The following is a 6,564-nucleotide window of genomic DNA, read 5'->3' as shown; positions in this document are numbered from 1 at the left end:
TGAACTGATTCCTCCTCAGACCCTAAGCTGGCTCTGTAAGTATAAACCATACAACTTCCTCCTTTTTCAGGGTAAGGCCGTTCAAAAAATTCTCAGTTTTTACATTTTGGCACAATTCTTAATCCCATTCTATTCTTTCCTTGTATTTTGGGCACTTTTGGAACTTGTGCCACCACTTGACCCCACATATATGCATCAGCTCCATGAGTCACCTTTGAGCATTATTTACTGCACATGATGAATACTGGGTGTGTGGCAGAGGGGTTATTTCCCCAAGTTTTTGTGTGAATTAGAAGAATCTGGGATATCCTTTGTAGACTTGTTTCATGCTTCAGTGTTTGACTCACGACTCTAATCTGGTACCATCTTCATGGCTTTATGTACCTCTTAGCCGCCCACAGCTCAGATTGATTTTCCTCCTACTCACCCTTTTGCTCACTACTCTCCTCCCAGTTCTCCTCCAACTAATCCCTCTTGTTTCCCTCTGCTCTGTTTTGTTTGTTCCCTCTTGTTCTTCCCTCAGCCTGCCCAGCCAGGGGACACTGGGCCAAGGGTGCCATGTGGGCCTTACAGCCAGGGAGAAAGTGCCTTGCTGGACTCCTCCACAGACTGACACTGAGTATTTCCAGGAGGATTTTGGAATATGGATTTTCTTACCTGGCATTCTTTACCCTACACCAGAGCTCTCATCTACTGTTAATCCAAAGCAATTAATTATTAGACCGTTCAGAATCTGTGTTTTGGAGAGACACCCTGCATTTCCCAAACCATCCCCAGTCTCTGGGGAAATGTTGGGCAGCTTGAGCTGAAGTTAGACAAACAGCATAAGAGAATAGAGGGAAAATATTCTGGCTGTTTTGCACATGGCTGCTTTCATGGTATGCCCTTCATCCTGCAAGGGAACTGTTTATAAAGATAATTCCACTAAGCACAGACAACTGATTCATTTCCCTACTGCAGTCACACTCACAGAAATCCTAGTGAAACACTCACACATTAATATTCTGCAATTTTATTGCTGCAGTATTCCTGTGGGTCAAAGCTCCTTGGGAAGTTCAGTCAATAACTTGTGCCATGACAGTTTGCTTTGGTTGAATGGACAGAAAGTTTAAAAAACAATACAAACCCAAATGGAACCAAACAGCTCATGGAACAGGAATATCCAAATGCCTCAATCTGAGCTGATGGGATGGGTGCCACATCCTGGCAAGAACTTCGTGGGGTTGGAGCTGAATCTTCCACCCCTTTAAGTGGGATGCTGTTGCTTTCTGTGTCCAAGGATCTACCAGGCTCTCCAGGTTATTATTATCCTTCTTCTAATGAGCATGTTTTATTAAAGAGCAGGTATTTCCTAAAAGATTTGATTTGATTTGGGGACATCACCTGAAGGAAACCACAAAATGTCACTTTTCTCCCAGATCTTTATAGTCCTGTATGGAAATGGTTGAAAGCTTCTTACACCTGGTTTCAGGAATACCTGTCAGTATTGTCTGAAGTCACACAACTGAAATGAAGGCACAGAAATGGTAAAGCTCATTGCTGCTTTTGAGAAAGGGATACCAAACATCTCTCCTTTGGACAGGAACAAAGATGGGGAGCTGAGATTTCTTGCCAAACCCCACTGAAGTAATTTGTTATTAATTGTATGCTTGTCACACTTTAAGGGGTCTAAAGGTCATGTCTTCGGGATCACTCCTGTTTCTCCTTCAGACATGGTCAGGTGGGACTGTGACTTTGACCTGCCTTCAATTCTACAAGAAGCAAAATCCTGAGGCTGTCTGGATTTGAGGTAAATGAAGGAATTCTCCTCTATAAAGATGACACTAAAAGTAGGGAGAGCCCATTGTGAGAAATCTGTCCTCATGCTTCCAAAATCTCCCTGGAGGAGGAGGACTTGTCCGAACTTGGATAAACCTCCACAAAGCTCCTGTGCTGTGCTTGGCTTTTGGAATGGGAGAAGCCATTCCATGCCCTGCAGACACAGGAGAAATGATTGTCAGCTGCAACCCAAACACTGAAGTTACGAAACCCAAAGTGCAGGAGAAATCTCCACCCTGAAAGGAGATATGCATGCTTGATTTGGAATTCCAATGGGACGGGTGGGGTGGCTGTGCTGATTACAGTTTGGGGCAGGAATGATGGAGGATTTGCAAAAGCTGGGCTCCTTCCCAGAGCTCTCCAGCTTGAACACAGCAATGTCTCCTTAAAGATCTGCAGAGAGGGATTTTAGTGCGAGTTCCCTATTGATGATCCTGCACAGAATGAGCAATACAGGCAACAATCTGGAAACTTCCATGAGACCCACATTTCTGTGTCCCTCTTCCCAGGGGCAGGGCTCCAGAGCTTGAGCTGACCTCTCCCTTCCTTCCCCCTTCCTTCCAGAAAGCATTGGTGCAGGACTTTCACTGGGGCTATGCCAGCCCAAAACAGGCTTGCAGGACACGGAACTGTGCCCTCAGCAGACACATTTGAAGCTCACACGGAGTATGGCACCTTGGCTGTGTTAGGGTGGTGTGGTGGCAGCTCCTCAGGTGGCACAGCAGCTTTAGCAGGATGTGAGCTAAGAAAATCCATGTTAGGTGGGGTTCCCCAAAGCTGCAAGTACCAAACCCACAGCCAAAAAGTGATTTACAGGAAGGTGCAGGTCTGCTGTCTCAGGGTTGTGTTTGTCATGGCTCTCACTCCCTGTAACGGGCTGGGAGGGGAGGAAAAGAGGGTGAGGATTGCAAAATGGATTGTTGGAAAGGTTGAGGAAACTGGGGATCTTGGAGGGACTGGGTGTGCTTCAGATTCACAGCAGGAAATAGACTGAAGGAGAGGGTTATGGGCCCATAAAAGCACAAATCTCTGGAGAAGATGCACAGCTGATACTTATTTCCTGTGCACCATAATATAAGAAACCAGAAGAAATCAAATTGCATAGAATTATAGAGAGGCCAACAGAAGGAGGTAATTTTCCACTCTGGCCAGTTCCAGGGACAAGAGACCAAGCAAGATGAGCCTGAATGTTAATGACCCCAGTCTTTTGGGTCTGGGGTTTTCTCCTCCCCCAAGGGGTGAGCAGCCCAGGGAGCAGTAGGGAGAGCTGCTGGCCCTGCAGTGGCCTGTGGCGTGGTGGAACAGGAGGGACAGCATTGCTTGGGAGATGCTCCAGAGATTAGAGGCTCTGGGCCTGACTCAGGCCCGTGTGACTCACCTGAACACCCGTTTTCCCATGGAAGCTGTGGAAAGCTCCAGTGGCTGACTCTACCCCCAGCTCTCAACCCCGGGTCTGTTGGATGCTCTCCCTCCCTGTCACCCACCCAGACAGGGGAGTGTCACACGCAGCTGGGACTCACACACTGCTCAGTGAGCCCGACACTGTGCAAATCTGAGCAACTTCACATCCAGAAATGCTGCAGGTTTCATTTTTTTTTTCCTCTTTCCCTCTTTTGCTGTCCTCCCTGGGGATGTCTGCCTGGGATTCACAGTAGCACACACATCCCAGCAAACCCGAGGTGTATTAACACAGACAGAATGTGAAATCCAAGTGAAAGAAACAGTGTGCAGAACAAATCTCATGGTATTTGGATTGCTCATGGGCTAAGCAAGGTAAAACATCCTCAGGTTAAGTACTGAGCTGGAAGAAAAGCCCCTGCCCTGTGACAGCACTGCCCAGCTGCCTCTGCTCCCTGAGGACCTGGCCCCTCCACTCCCACACTGCCCAGAACACTTCCATGCTCTGGGAGAACAGTGAGCTGGACGGAATTGTCTGGAAAACAGGCCACTGGCTGTATCAAAGGCCTTGCAGAACAATTAGCAGCTCCTGTCCAAAGTGTTGTGGCACCACACCTCGTGCAGTTCTATTATTACTCTTTAAATAGCCCCAAAATGTTGGGTTTTTCCTTTCCTGTAAACTACGATTGCTGACAGGAACACAGGGCTTCTCTTGACTTCTCCAGGGTTAATCTTTCTTTTCTTGCTCATGCCTGCAGTGTCATATCATCACTGGGAACTGAGCAACAATTAACAATTTATGTTTTGTGGGAGCTTGATTCAACTTGGCTTATAGCTTTGATGAGTTTTCTATGACATTCTCAATAATACATTATAAAAAACTGACATGTTTTTAAATAGTTAATCTTTTACTAGTTTTCTGTGTTCTGAACCATGCTCAGCCCCCAGACATTTCAATAATGCTTCAAGGAAGGTATATACTGAGAACACAGGGGCAATTATGTTAGTCCAACAGCAACCTGATAAAATATTAACATTTCTTATGAAATTTTTCCAGAAGGAAGGAGAAAAATCATCACCAGCGCGAGGCTTTGCAGTGGGAAAAGCCTTTTTTCAGCAAAAGGTTGTTAAGTAACACCATTAAATATTGAACGATGCTGAGGTGTGTCTGTGCACAGCCTCATTTCAGCCCAGTGTGATGCAGATTTTATTTCCTCCTCTGCAGAAACCATGAAATCCTGTTTCAAACCACGATGTAAGAGCCAATTGGGCAAAATCTGTACCTTGCCATTACTACTTTTATGATTTGTTAAGTTCACTGGAATGAGTAATACAGTGTGAATAGAATATTTTAAATACCCCTTGGCAGTCACTGAAGTACAATAATCATTTAAAAGACACAAGAATTACCAAACTGCTTGTGCAGCTGGTGCCACATCAAACCAAAGAGAGCCTTGTCTGGATGATTTTCACCTCTGCACTCTCATTTTGTATTTCACCAGAGCTGTGGAGAATAAATAAATAATAAATTGAACAGCAAAAAGCAAGTCATTCTGGGCAGCCTCTGGCAGCAGTTTGCTCTCATAATGCTGTTTGGTGAGCTGGAAGCATCCAGCTCATTTCCTAAAGAGCATTTTCTGCTTAGGTTTGGGCTCTATTAATCTGTTCAAGCCAATTCTCTAAAATCCAAACCATCTGTATTTGGGAAGATCATGGTTTATTTGGATTCTCTTTGTGTCTGCCGTCAGTGGATGATTAAAAGCACGAGGGATTTACAGTGTAAAGTCTCTCTCCTGGCATGTTACAGTGACCTTCTAAGTAGCACCTCCCAATATTTGGGTAATACTTCTGAGCAGCATCTCTTTCAATATTTGGGTAACAGCTGGTACAGTTGAGTCCAGCAGGGAAACAAAGAACAGCCACAAAACCTGGAAATGGCTGAGCTCTGGCAGTGTAGAACAAATGGCTGTAAGGAGTGGGGATGGCTGAGCTTTCAGTGCTTCACCAGGTGTTTCACCAGCAGTCGCTGAAGGTTCCTTGTGAAACACACAGCAATGTAACATTTTTGTGTCAGGGTGCCTGGAATGTCTGGAGAAGCAGTGAAGCAGTGACTGGAGACGTGGCCATAACTTCAAGTCCTCATGTCCCCATGCCCAGGTGCCATCTAGCCCCAGCTGTGTGCAGGGCTGCTCCTCTCCATGCCCCACTCACTGCAGCCTCCCCTCCTGCACAGGTGGATGGAGTGTCAGCTCTCGTGGAGAACTGCCAGCCATAAGACATACTAAATCTATTTTTCTCAGAAAACTGTAAATAATTCATAGGGCTTGCTTCTATAAAGAGGCCAGTTATAAATCATCCGAGCTGCACCTGGAGATTTCTGATGTCAGCATTATCACATGAATTACATCTCTCCAGGGCCATCTATTATTGTAAACACAATTCCAAAGAGGAATTGTGCATGTAACATGCACAGCCAAACAAACAAGTAATCTTCAGCCTGGATGTGATACTAAAGCTTTGCCATCCAACTGAGTTGTTAGTGGCACTAATTTTCTGCTCTGGCCTCACAGATCCTTTCATTCTGTTCCTCTACAGGTGGTTTTTTCCCTGGGGAGCACCTGTTGGTGGGAATGCTGGCTTACTGTACACCACCAGCAGCCCAGGTGCTGTGAGGTGCAAGAAAAAAGCCAGGGATGTGATTCCAGAGGGACATGAGCATGCGCTGCAGGAAAGATCTGGATTCTGAGATTTCCACGTATCTTTACTCTGCTGGGATTCCATTACATAGAAACATTCTTGAATAGAAACACGCCAGGTTCCTGGTGGCTTCCAGCTCTTGGTGTCAGCACAGAAGGATATGGGAGCAAAGAACTGAGATGTGAATCAAAGGACTCCCAAATCCTGCTTTTCCGTGGTGTCAGGGAAGGAGAGGTGCTGGAGACGCTTCTGTGAAGGCAACCAAGTAGGTGAGTGCAAAGCAGGGGGGCAAAGCTACATCCAGAGCTGGGAATGATCTGCTGAGGTCGGAACAAAGGGGAATCAAAGTGAATCCATCCTGGCAAGAGGCCCGTGGAAAGAGCTGGTGCCAGGTGCTGCTGTGGGCTCGACCACCCGAGGGCTGGCCTTGGCCAGGCCAGCAGGAGCAGCGTGGCTGTGCCTGGCCCTGCCCTGCACTGCCTGATCCACGTGTGCTTTATGGCCAGGAGGGACCCGTGGCAGTACAAAGGCTGAGGTCTCTCCAGGCTGGACTTTAACAGTTCATGCTCAGCTCCAAGGCACTGCTGCCTGAGCAGAGGTCACATCCTTCCTGCCCCACAAAGGGCTTTGGAAAGGTTGGAAAAACACTTT

This window comes from Zosterops lateralis (assembly GCF_965231275.1).
Source record: "Zosterops lateralis genome assembly, chromosome: Z".
NCBI classification, from domain to species: domain Eukaryota; kingdom Metazoa; phylum Chordata; class Aves; order Passeriformes; family Zosteropidae; genus Zosterops; species Zosterops lateralis.
This window is presented reverse-complemented; position numbering follows the sequence as displayed.